The following is a 14,117-nucleotide window of genomic DNA, read 5'->3' as shown; positions in this document are numbered from 1 at the left end:
TTTTAATGTGGGCATAAAGTTAATAAAAGGATAATGTATGTAGTATATACTTTTTGGGAGTGATAAGTGAGTGAGTGATAAGTGAGTGGGGTAATTAGTGATTTTTTAGGGGAGAAATAAGGTAATTTTAAGAGAAGTGGATTAATTTTTTTGAGAGATAAGGTGTGATTTTGTGGAGTGATAAGGTGAAATTATTTTTGTAATTTTGGAGGGATAAGTATTTTGTAATATCTCGAGTGATAAGTGAATTTTTAAGGGAAGGTAACTGTTACAATGTTTTGAAAGCAAATGAGCATAAATTAAAGTTGAATTTCAAAAGTCATTGAATTCAATTTGTTGTTTGAAAAAGAGTCCAAACAAACAAAATATTGTAATTGAAAAGTTGTTCTTGGGTGTAAGAGTTGGTTGTAACCTGTATAGTAAAAGGGCATATTTTTTGTGGTGTTGAAGTGTCCTAGATCCGCCAGAAATTGAATAAGGGGATCTTAAGTACACTGTGAGAGCGATTGTGATGGTGGATGATTCTTGATGTTGCTTATTTTTTTGTGCCTATTTTTGACACTATCCTTCTAATATGGTACACACGAAGCACACAACAAATTAAGGCAATGCATGCACATAAACAATTCCATTCAAGCTTATGTAAACACGCAAACTACAAGCAATCAAGAAGCAACAATACATAATCAAGTTTCCAAAGATGATTCTACTTCAACATCCAATCAAGTTAATGAAGTTGTCATCTACATCAACAACAATTGGATAAATTCAAAAGCATTTTTTTGGAAAATGCAATTGCACCATTTTTTTAAGAATAAGCTCAATACAAAACTGTAGCTTGCAAATGATTATTTGTAAGTTGGCTTGTAATCAAAGTCAAATTAAGTTGAATTGTAAGGGTGCATTCTCAGTTGAAACCAACACCCAAGCTTTGAATTGATAGGGAATCAATTAAACCAAGTGAATCCATTGTTTTTTAACTCGGTCATTCAAATCATTGTAAGCGTTTCTCTTGGGTGCATTTTCGATAGTATTTGACACCCTTTTTTTTATCGATCAAGTGAGTTCGTTTAAGCAAGTGAAAATATCACAACATCAAGTGAGCCTAAAACTGATTGAAGCAAGCATCAAGCGAGTGTGAAAGAAAACAAGTGTGTGATCCGAATTTAAACAGGAATGCAACAAATTATAGAGATAACCATAAACACATAGATGCAGCGGAAATAATACTTCTTCATTAATGTAAAATATTGAAATATGCTTACAAACAGAAATGGAAATAAACCAGCTAGGGCGATGGTAGCTTATATCTGAGAAGATACGTGGCGGCTACATGCCTCTGAACTGCCTTACAATGAGGCTCAAGGGCCTTTTTATTATTGAACAATAAGAGCAAACCCTAAACAACCAAAACCCTAACCCGAGGAGATGTAACACCAAGAGTTTATGGGCCCCGTGGGGGTGAGTTGGACAGCCAACGTCTCGGGGTCGCGACTTGGTCATATTATCTCTGTTTGACGCGCATGATAACCCGTTGGAAAGATATCTCCGAGGACTACAACGAAGAAGACAATTTTAAAATTCAAATCGTTGGCGGTAGATTTCCAAAAAAACATCGTTTAGGGCCTCAAAACGGCTCTGGAAGTTTAGGACCCGAAAAAACTACTAAAAATAGTAAACTGTGCTACAATTACGGAAACTGAAAAACTAAAAGAAGCAATGGTGGGGGTCCAAGTGGAATTGGCAGGTGGACACCAATATCCACCTGGATCATTCCCCCCCCTTAGGAAGGAATGGTCCCGATTGCGTTGAGTTCCTCCATGAGATGAGGAAACTTCTGCTGAACTTGGTCCCTAGTGAGCCACTTGCCCTAGTGAAGGAGTTGGCATGCCTTGACAAATCGATACAGTTGGATATTCTACTGGCGACTGTGCTTGATCTGTGTGTCCATGATCCGAAAAATTGCAGCTTGTTCCATGCAATTTGGATTTAACTTTGTGGGTGTGAGCTATTCTACAATGTTGGATGTGTCTAGTAATGGTGGAAAGTATGGTCGAAGGCGGTCCACATTGAACATTGGATGCAGGCCAAGGAATGGGGGAATGCTGAGCTCAAATGCATTGTCTCCCATAGCCTTGGTAATGGTGTAAGGACCATATCGGAGTGGTCTGAGCTTCCGATAGGCTTCGGTAAGGCATTCTTTTTGCAAATGAAACCAGACTTTGTCGCCCACCTGAAACTTGTGTGGCACCCGATGTTGATCATGTCGTTGCTTGTACTTGGCATTTGATTTCTCCATAATGTCATGGACCTACTGGCAAATATGTTGGATGCGCTCAATGAGGTTGTTTTTCTTATCTGTTTCGAACTGAACATGAGCTGAATCTGCATGAGTAGCTGCAAATGGCATGGCCACATCAATGGGACATAGTGGCTAGAATCCCAAGCCCACCTAAAAAGGGTTGTGGCCAGTCAAGCTGTGGAGAGCCCAGTTGTAGCTGTGCTAAACATAGGGGAGGTTCTCGTCCCATGTGCATGAATTCTTTGAGTTATACATGCGTAGAATGTGTACAATCATCATGTTGACAACCTCTATCTGGCCATTAGTTTGAGGATGGAAGGCTGTGGACTTAGTGAGTTTGGTGTCTAGCATCGACCAAAGACTGAACCAATATGTACTAAGGAACCTGATGTCTCGATTTGAGATGATAGACTGTGGGATCCCAAAGTGTACCCACACTCGTTCAAAGAAGAGTTTAGCAGTGGCTTCTATTATGATATTCTTCTTGCAGGCCACCATAATGGCCATCTTCGAGAACCTGTCGACGACCACAAAAACACAGTCATTTCCATGCTTAGTGCAAGGAAGGCCTGACATGTAATCCATGGAGATGGATTCCCAGGGTCGACTAGGGGTAGGCAATGGGGTATAGAGGCCTTCCTTTTTAATGATCGGTTTGGCAATGGCACAGGCAGTGCATGATCTGATGTACTTCCTGACATCTTGTCGAAGATTCGGCCAATAGAAATACTTCTGTAGCACTGCCATCGTTTTCTCGACCCCGAAATGCCTAGCAGCCAGGCTGTAGTATGCTTCCCAAATCATCTTGGCACACTCGCTTGAAGGAACACAAAAGTGACCCAGGTGGCATAACAGGGCATCCTGGAGGTGAAAATTTGGAACATGATGACCCTCCAAGAGTGTCCGGTATGTATGGCCGAATTCTGGGTCGCTTTTGCAGAGAAGTTGATCCAAATTGGTTCCATAGAAAGACTGTCAAAGAACCATGACTGAATCAGGTCAAACAAATCTCTAAATAAGTGAAAAACAACATCAAAAACACCCTGAACCAATGGCAATGGCAGCCGACATGGAACGACAAGGACCTCGGTCAAAGCGCGCTGACCAAGGCCCATGGAGACCACACAGGAGGCCAAAGTTGCCCCTGGGAGATCGCTAGGCGAACAGGGCCTTGAAGGAAAGCTCGAGCACTCGGTCACATCGGAGCCAAGAAACCGTGGCGGAAAAAGCAAAAAACGCTAACATACGAAGGCGGGACCCGCGCACTGGAAAACCAACGGTATTGATCGGGGCGCCCTTGAATGGTAAAAGGTTTTGGACAGGAGAGGAGCGATTCCATACACCGATCGATGCATGGTAGGCATAGGTGAGAGAAAACCACCATTGATCGTGCGCTATCGGTCGAGCAAGTCAACCGCGCGAAACGTGCATATGGCGTCGGATCTGGAGGGCCCAGATCGGACGACTGAGATCGCGCTCGATGGAAAGAAGCGGAATCGACAGGGAATTAAGTCGCATTCTAAAGGGGTTTGGAATCCGTTTGACTGCCACAGTGGAGGAAGAATGCATCCACAACGTAACTGAAGAAACAAAACGACGAAGCATGCTGGCGCCATTTAGAGGAGGACAAGTGGCCACTCCTTGAGCGTCCATGATGAAGCCGAACACAGGGAGCTCCAAGCGCAGATGCAGAAGGTGAATCGATAGGTGGAAGAGGAACCAAACAGGCATAGGGATCGGATGGCTAAAAGCCATGAACGGAACAGAGGAAGAAGGTAGTCAGAGTTGAGAAGAGTCCAAGTGACCAAGAGAGATAGTGAACAGTGAACCCTGAGAGGAGGACTGAACACAGAGAATAGTAAAGCTAAGCAGAAGAGACAGAGGGCTGAGCTGACCAGAGGCAGCATCGAGCACCAAAGAGCTTAAAGATTCAAGCCTTCCAATAGAGGAATCTGTCCGGACTGAGCATCACATTCAGCTCTTTCCACTATAGACCAAAGGGTCACAGAATTGGTAGGAAGAAGAAGAGTCTGTGTACTCCAAGTGGCTTGGGGAATCCAAGAACCACCCTGCCAAGCAAAATATGCTCCAGGAGAACTCATATTGAGTCCCTATATTGTAATTTCTCTACTTAAAGACACAATAAAACAAGGCCACCACTAAAAGTTGGACCAGAGACGTAGCCTTGGAGGATAGGGTGAACTCCTTATTAAAAATTGTTTGTGTCTTTGTGTTTGCTTACTATATTTCTATGTTGTCTTTCCATTTTATTGTCTATGTATTGACAATCTGATCGATTCGTTGCTTCAATAACGCAAAACACACACCAGCACATGAGTCTGCAATACCTTAGTTTAATAAATCTTTAACTGATGTCACTCATAGGGTGAATATCAGATCAAGTGGTATCAAAGCTCAAGGCTGTAAGGTTAGACAAGTTTGTGTTGGTATAGCTGTGAATGCTCACAAGATCAAAGCTCAAATTAGGAGAAGGAGAGTTGGTGGAAACTAATCCTAAAATTGGGAGAGTATATCCTCGAAAGACCATGTCAGAGGAAGGTTCTATAAGGCCAGACCCTCAATTCATAGAGAGTTTCCTAGCTATAAAGTCTATGGTCGAAGAAATGTACAGAGACTTTAGAAAGCAAAAGGTGGAAGATGCATCAAGCTCTAAGCAAGAGAAAGAAGAAGATGAGTCTCACTTCCATGACAACTCTAAAGGAAAGGGGAAAGAGGAACACTTTCTCACGCCTCCTAATAGCCCTGTGCATAATAAGAAAGCATCTTTGATTAAGTTAGATGTTAAATTTGATTTGCCTATATATGATGGAGAGCTAAATGCTAAAAAATTGGACAATTGGATTAGACAAATTGATGTGTATTGCAGGGTACATAACATAAACTCAGACAAGATTAAGATTCAGCTGGCAAGCCTACGCCTAGGAGGCACTGCCTTGGTTTGGTGGGAAGGTAGAACCAATATAATATGAAAATACATGGCAAGACCATCTCTGTATGGAGTGAATTTGTTGCTGCAATAAAAAAACAGTTCTATCCATTGGCCTACATGCAATAGGCCATGATGAGTTGGCAAACTCTTCGATAGTTGAAAGGGCAAAGTGTGCAAGGGTATACTCAAGAGTTCAGAAATAGAGCATTGATGTTGGGTATTTCATTAGACTCACCAGAGACTCTTTTGAAGTACATTGGTGGTTTACATAGCTACATGAGCCATACCATCCTCATGTTTAATCCCACTAGTATAGATGAAGTATATGTGCAAGCTACTCATCTAGAGGCTAGAGGAAAGAATGGCAATCCAGAAGTTGGGGGACCATCCCAACCCACTGTAAGCAAAAGCAAGGAGAAAAAAAAACAGAAGTGGAAGGCAAGGAAGGCTAACACTGCACAGAAAACCAAAGCTTCATGCACTCACTGTAAAAAGGAAGGGCATGATGATGAGCATTGTTGGATTCTGCATCCAGAGCTGAGACCTAAGAAATCTGAGGGCAAGAAGAAGAAGACCGTTGCAGCTATTCAGAGAGATTTGGGGTCAGACTCAGGAGATGAAACAACTATAGCAGCCACAAGTATAAAAGGTAAGAATTCTGAAGCATCTACTAGTAATTCTTCTCATTCTGTTATTGATGAAGAAAATGAGAGAAAAAGACATGATCTTTTCCATATTCGAGTTATTTCCAAAAATCAAAAGATTGATACTTTGTTTGATAGTGGCTCTCAAGTAAATTTGATTTCTGAAGCAATTGTAAAGAAATTGGGATTAGCAACTACACCTCACAAGAAACCATACCCATTAGGATGGTTGAATGATAAAGCACAACTACAAGTGACTAGATAGTGCAAACTCAAGTTTTCTTTTGGGTCAGCATTTGTAGATGAGGTTGAGTTAGACATAATTCCTTTGGATATATGTGGAATTGTTTTAGGAAGTCCTTACATGTATGATAGAAAGGCTATATTCTATAGAGCTGAGAACAAGTATCTACTGGTTAAAGATGGAATCAAATACTTTGTAAGAGCTCATAAGCTTAAGAATAATTATACTCTCATAAATTCAGGACAGATGAAAAGAATGAGTAATTCATGTAAACAATTCTTACTGATGGTTGTAAAGGAAAAGAAACCTGATAAAACCAATGTATTTGAGGGCTGTAATGCTGAACAACTAGCTGATATAGAAAAGGTTGTTTCAGAGTATGATGTCTTGTTTCAAGAACCCAAAGGTCTGCCTCCCAAAAAAGGAATAATACATGATATTATTTTGCAGCAAGATGTTCCATTGCCTAACATTGGGATGTATAGGTTGTCTGCTTTAGAGAATGTTGAAATCAAGAAGCAGGTGTAGGAGTTGCTCGAGAAGGGCTTCATCAGGCCTAGCACATCACCATGTGGGTCACCAATCGTTTTGGTGAGAAAGAAAGATGGCTCGTGGAGAATTTGCATTGATTACCGAGCACTTAATAAGATAACAATAAAAAATTGTTATCCCCTTCCTTGCATAGATGATCTTCTTGATCAATTAAAAGAAGCTGTTTATTTCACCAAGCTAGATTTGCACAGTGGATACCATCAAGTCAGAGTTGCAAAGCAAGATGCATGGAAGACTGCTTTCAAAACAAAGCAGGGATTGTATGAATGGTTGGTGATGCCTTTTGGCTTAACTAATGCTCCTGCTACTTTCATGAGATTAATGAATGATGTACTCAGACCTTTTCTAGATGATTTTGTTATTGTTTATCTGGATGACATTCTGATTTTTAGTAAAACGTGGGAAGAACATTCAAAGCATGTTAAGCAGACATTAGATGTTTCGAAAAGAGGAAAACTTTATGTTAAACTCTCAAAATGTGAATTTGGCCAAACATCTCTAAACTACTTGGGTCATATAGTAGGGGGAGGTGAATTGAAAATAGATCCCTCTAAAATGGCAGTGATTATGAACTGGCCTAAACCCAGGTCTGCTACAAAAGTGAGAAGCTTCCTAGGAGCAACACAATATTGGAAGAAGTTCATCTCTAACTTCTCCTCGATTGCAACTCCCTTACATGCTTTAACAAGATTGAATAAGGTGTTTCAGTGGGGAGGCAAACATTAGAAAACCTTCAACACCTTGAAAGAGAAAATAAGTACAACACATGTACTAGCACTGCCATATTTACAAAGACAATATGAGATCCAAACTAATGCCAGTGACTATGCCATGGGAGCAGTGTTGACACAGCACGGCAAACCCATATGTTATCATTCTGAGACTTTTAAGCCTGTAGTAGTTAACTATCCTACATATGATAAAGAATTGTATGCATTAGTTCAGAGTGTGAAAAAGTGGAAATATTATTTAATGGGCAAAGAGATAGTTATACATATTGATCATCAGCCACTTCAATATCTACACTCCCAAACTAAGTTGTAACAACCAAGACATTACAGATGGATGGGTTTTCTACAATAGTTTCACTTAGTCATCAGATATAAAAATGGCATACATAACAAGGTTGTAGACATGTTATTTAGACCCATTATGAATGCATCTACCATGCTTAAACATAACTCTGTGCTACATGAGAGCTACATAGAACAATATGCTCAGGATATGGATTTTAAAGATGTATATGCAACTTTGAGTCAAGTCAACAGAGTAGAAGAATTGGACTATCATATAAAGGACCGACTCTTATACCATTGTGGGAAACTCTGCATTCCACAAACTGAGAGGATCAAGATAATTAGGGAAGCACATACTTCTCTGATACCACGTCACTTTGGGGTAAGCAAAATAGTTTCACAGTTGTAAAGATTCTGCTATTGGCCGAAAATGAATGAGACAGTTTCTAGATATGTAAGAGGGTGTGCCATGTGTGCCAAAAGCAAGCCCAGCAATAGAAAACTAGGCTTGTACACTCCATTGCCAATTCCTTCTCAACCTTGGGAAAGTGTTTCCATGGATTTTGTTGGAGGACTTCCTAAATCTAGGAAAGGTCATGATTATCTATATGTTGTTGTGGATAGGTTCAGCAAAATGTGTATTTTTATACCTTGTAGTAAACAGATCACAGCTGAACAAACTACAAAATTGTTCTTTGAACATGTATGGGTTCATTTTGGATTACCCACTTCCATTGTATCTGATCGAGACCCCTGATTTATGGGGAAGTTTTGGTCTAGTCTATGGGAACTGATGGACACCAAGTTAAAGAAAAGCACAACTTTTCATCCACAAACAGATGGCCAGGCAGAAGTGGTAAACAGGACAGTGATCCAGTTACTAAGAGGATATTGCAGTAAACATCCTAAGCTTTGGGATGAACACTTGTCTTATGTGCAACATGCTTACAACAGAGCCAAACACTCTTCTACACAGAGATCTCCTTTTGAGACCTGCTTTGGTTTCACACCAAGGTCTCCTTTGGATTTTGTCTTTGATAAAGATACCATGGTTGATGAACACAGTGATGTGGACAAGGAAACAAGGTTCATTGAACAGATCCAGGAGATCCAGCAGGCAGTACAGGAACAACTAGAAAAGAGCCAGGCCAAGTATAAGGCTATGCATGTTAAGCATCGGATGGAGCATAGTTTTCAAGGTGGAGACCAAGTCTGGTTGTATATCAGCAAAGACTGGATGCAAGGTGAAGGTAAAAGTCTGAAGCATATCAGGTATGGACCTTTTAGGATACCTGAGAAAATTGGTGAAAATGATTTTCGCCTTGATCTACCAGCTTGCATGCACATCTACTCAGTCGTAAATGCAGATTGCTTGAGATTGTTTGAACCTTCAATGATTGAGGACCCTGAAGAGCAAAGTCAGTTGCCTTTTATTGATGACCTGCTACCTGAATACCTCAATGAGTTGCAGGAAGACAAAGTGTTGGACAGGAAGGTGAGGACAACGCACAGGGGAGATGTTGAGTACCTCAGGATTAGGCTCAAAGGTTCAAAGCCGAGCAGCATGAAGTGGATTGAGATTCGACAAGTGAAGAAACAGTATCCTCACTTAGTCGATGCTTGAAAACCAACTTTTGATTGTCCAAAAGATTTTTCAGTGGGAGGCCGTGATCCGAATTGGATCCATAGAAATACTATGAAAGAACCATGACTGAATCAGGTCGAACAAATCTCTAAAGAAGTCCAAAACAACATCAAAAACACCCTGAACCAGTGGCAATGGCAGCTGACGTGGAAGGACGAGGACCTCGGTCAAAGCACACTGACCAAGGCCCATGGAGACCACGCAAGAGGCCAAAGTAGCCCATAGGAGCCCCAGAATGGGAAAAGGAAGGGTTTTTGATGCGTGATTAGCGCTTAGCGCTAATCGCAAATCGCTAGGCGAACAGGGCCCTGCAGGAAAGCCCGAGCACTCGGTCACATCGAGAGCCAGGAAAACGCAGGCAGAAAAAGCGAAAACACTAAAGTACGAAGGCGGGACTCACGCACTGGAAAACCAGCGGTATTGATCGGGGCACCCGTGAACGGTAAGAGGTTTTGGACAGGAGCGGAGCGATTCCATACATCGATCGACGCGTGGCAGGCGAAGGTGAGAGAAAACCGCCGTTGATCGTGCGCTATCAGTCGAGCAAGTCAACCGCCCGAAATGTGCGTATGGCATTGAATCTGGAGCGCCCAGATCGGACGGCCGAGAATGCACCCGATGGAAAGAAGCAGAATCGACAGGGAATTAAGCTGCGTTCTAAAGGGGTTTGGAATCCGTTTGACCGCCACGGTGGAGGAAGAACGCATCCACGGCGTAACTAAAGAAACGAACCCACGAAGCATGCTGGTGCCATTTAGAGGAGGACAAGTGGCCACTCCCTGAGCATCCATGATGACGCCAAACATAGGGAACTCCAAGAGCAGCTGCAGAAGGTGAATCGATAGGCGGAAGAGGAACCGAACAGGCATAGGGATCAGATGGCTAAAAGGCATGAATGGAACAAAGGAAGAAGGCAATCAGAGTTGAGAAGAGTTCAAGCGACCAAGAGAGACAGTGAACAGTGAACCCTGAGAGGAGGACTGGACACAGAGAACAGTAAATCTAAGCAGAAGAGACAGAGGGCCGAGCTGACCAGAGGTAGCATCAAGCACCAGAGAGCTTGAAGATTCAAGCCTTCCCATAGAGGAATCTATCTGGACTAAGCATCACATTCGGCTCTTTCCACTATAGACCAAAGGGTCACAACGCTGGTAGGAAGAAGAAGAGTCTGTGTACTCCAAGTGGCTTGGGGAATCCAAGAACCACCCTGCCAAGAAAAATCTGCTCCAAGAGAACTCATATTGAGTCCCTGTATTGTAATTTCTCTGCTTAAAGACATAATAAAACAAGGCCACCACTGAAAGCTGAACTGGAGATGTAGTCCTGGAGGATAGGGTGAACTCCTTATTAAAAATTGGTTGTGTCTTTGTGTTTGCTTACTGTATTTCTTTGATGTCTTTCCATTTTATTGTCTGTGTATTAGCAATTTGATCGATCTGTTGCTTCAATAACACAGAACACACACCCGCACATGAGTCATTAATACCTTATTTTAATAAATCTTTAACTGATGTCACTCATAGGGTGAATATCAGATCATAAGTGGCCAATCAGAAGTCTCGTGCCCACAAGAGTTGAGCACGGTGGTTAACACCATGATCGATGGTTGACTCAGACAATATGCAGCATTATTGGTGCTGCCCTTCTTATACTTGATATTCAAATGGAACTGTTGTAGGTATGTGGACCACTTCTGATGGCGATCATTCTGCAATTTCACTTGGGTATGTATGAACTGTAGGGGTCGGTGGTCTGTGTGGATGATCGTTTCCTTCCGCAAAATGTAATGCTTCCATTGTCGGCAGGCCTGCATAATGGAATACATCTCTTTGTCATAAGTGGGATACTTCTGGATTGTTTTTGAAAGTCTCTCACTCTGATATGCCACTAGATGCCAGTGTTGAGTAAGGATTTCCCCAATAGCATAGTCAGAGGCATCTGTCTCGACCTCAAATGGTTGTTGCAAGTCTAGTAATGCGAGCACTGGTGCCGAGTAGAGGTGATCTTTCAACTCTTTGAATGCCTTCTGATGAGATTCAGACCAAAAGAATTTTGCTTTCACTCCTCCCTTTATGACTTGACTCAAGGGCCAAGTGATATGAGAAAATCCCAACACAAACCTGCAATAGAAGTTGGCAAGACCTAGAAAGATGTGAAGCTCTGTCAGAGTGGTTGGAGATGGCCCATCCCGAATGACTTGGATCTTGGATGGATCCACATGCACCCCCTGTTCATCAATAATGTATCCCAGATACTGAACCTGGGTCATGCCAAAAGTGCATTTCTCCAAATTGGCACATAACTTGTGTTGCCGCAGTGTTTGGAGAACCTGTCGGATGTGGTGGAGGTGCTCTTCCCAACTCTAGCTGAAGATCAGGATGTCATCCAAGTATACCACTACAAATGAGTTGGTGAATGGCCGCAAGATGTCATCTCGGACGGCTGAGATTGCACCTGATGGAGGAAGCGGAATCGACGAGGGAAATGAGCCGCGATTTAGAAGGATTTGAAGTCTGTTTGATCACCACGGTGGAGGAAGAACTCATTCCACGACGTAACTGAAGAAACGAACCAACGAAGTAGGCTAGCGCGAGTTACAGGAGGACATGTGGCCACTCCCTGAGAGTTGATGATGACGCCGAGCCAGGGAACTCCAAGCACAGCTACAGAAGGTGAATCGACAGAGGCGAAAGAGGAACCGAACAGTCTGGGAACGAATGGCGAAAAGGCCATGAACAAAGACAGAACACACAGTCAAGTCGAAGTCAGTCAGAGAGAGACCAGAACCACGAGAGGAGGACAATACACAGAGAAAGAAGACAGTGAAGCAAAAGCAGCAGAAGATAGAGGGTCGAGCTTACCAAAGGAAGCATCGAGCACTAGAGTGCTTGAGAGATTCAAGCCATCCCAGAGAGGATCTGTGCGAACTAAGCACCACATTGGGCTCTCTCCACTGTAGACCAGAAGGTCACAGAGCTGCTAGGCAAAATAGAGACTGTGCACTCCAGTGGCTTGGGAAATCCAAGAACCACCCTGCCAACAAATCTGCTTCAGGAGAACTCACTTTGAGTCCCTGCATTGTAAGTCTCTGCTTAAAAACACAATAAAACAAGGCCACCATTGAAAACTGGACCGAAGATGTAGCCCTGGAGAATAGGGTGAACTCCTTATTAACTTCTTGTGTTTTTTGTCTGCTTACTGTATTTCTCTGCTGTCTTTCCATTTAATTGTTTGTGTATTGGCAATCTGATTGATCCGTTGCTTAAATAACACGGAACACACACCAGCACATGAGTCTATAATACCTTTGTTTAATAAATCTTCAACTAATGTCACTCATAGGGTGATTATCAAATCAAGTGGTATCAAAGCTCTAGGCTGTAAGGTTAGACAAGCTTGTGTTGGTTTAGCTATGAATGCTCACTAGATCAAAGATCAAATTAGGAGAAGGAGAGTTGGTGGAAACTAATCCTGAAATTGGTAGAGTCTATCCTCGGAAGACAATGTTAGAGGAAGGTTCTGTGGGGCCAGACCCTCAATTCATAGAAAGTTTCCTCGCTATAAATTCTATGGTAGAACAAATGTATAGGGACTTTAGAAAGCATAAGGTTTAAGACTCCTCAGGTTCTAAACAAGATAAAGAAGAAGATGAGTCTCACTACCAAGACCACTCTAAAGGAAAGGAGAAAGAGGAAAGCTTTCTCACACCTCCCAATAGCCCTGTGCATAATAAGAAAGCATCTTTGATTAAGTTAGATGTTAAATGTGATTTGCCTATATATGATGGAGAGTTAAATGTTGAAAAGTTGGACAACTGGATTAGACAAATTGATGTCTATTGCAAGGTACAGAGTATAGACTCAGACAAGAGTAAGATTCAGCTGGGAAGCCTACGCCTAGGAGGCACTGCCTTGGTTTTGTGGAAGGCATAACCCAAACTGATATGAAAAGACATCGTAAGATCATCTTTGTCTAGAGTGTATTTTTTATTGTAATCAAAAAGCAGTTCTATCCATTGACCTACATGCAACAAGCCATGATGAGTTGGCAAACTCTTCGACAGTTGAAAGGGCAAAGTGTGCAAGGGTATACTCAAGAATTCAGAAAGAGAGCATTGATGTTGGGTATCTCATTAGACTCACCAGAGACTCTTTTGAAGTACATTGGTGGTCTACACAGCTACATGAGGCATACCATCCTCATGTTTAATCCCACTAGTATAAATGAGGTATCTGTACAAGCTACTCATATAGAAGCTAGAGGAAAGAATGGAAATCCAGAAGTTGGGGGACCATCCCAACCCACTATAAGCAAGAGCAAGGAGAAAAGAAAGCAGAAGTGGAAAGCAAGGAAGGCTAATACTGCACAGAAAAGCAAACCTTCATGCACTCAATATAAAAAGGATGGGCATGATGATGAGCATTGTTGGATTCTGCATCCAGAGTTGAGACCTAAGAAGTCCGAGCGCAAGAAGAAGAAGACTGCTGCAGTTATTCAGAAAGATTTGGGGTCACACTCAGGAGATGAAAAAACTACAACAGCTACAGGTATAAAAGGTAAGAATTCTGAAGCATTTACTAGTAATTCTGTTCAATCTGTTATTAATGAAGAAAATGAGAGAAAAAGACATGAGGTTTTCCATATTCGAGTTATTTCCAAAAATCAAAAGATTGATACTTTGTTTGATATTGGCTCACAAGTAAATCTAATTTTTGAAGCAATTGTAAAGAAATTGGGATTAGCAACTACACCTCACAAGAAACC

Source organism: Pinus tabuliformis, chromosome 7 (assembly GCF_031772625.1).
Source record: "Pinus tabuliformis cultivar Carrire ecotype Pingquan chromosome 7, CPIR1, whole genome shotgun sequence".
NCBI lineage: Eukaryota > Viridiplantae > Streptophyta > Pinopsida > Pinales > Pinaceae > Pinus > Pinus tabuliformis.
The sequence above is the reverse complement of the archived record's forward strand: the minus strand, read 5'-3'. Positions refer to the sequence as shown.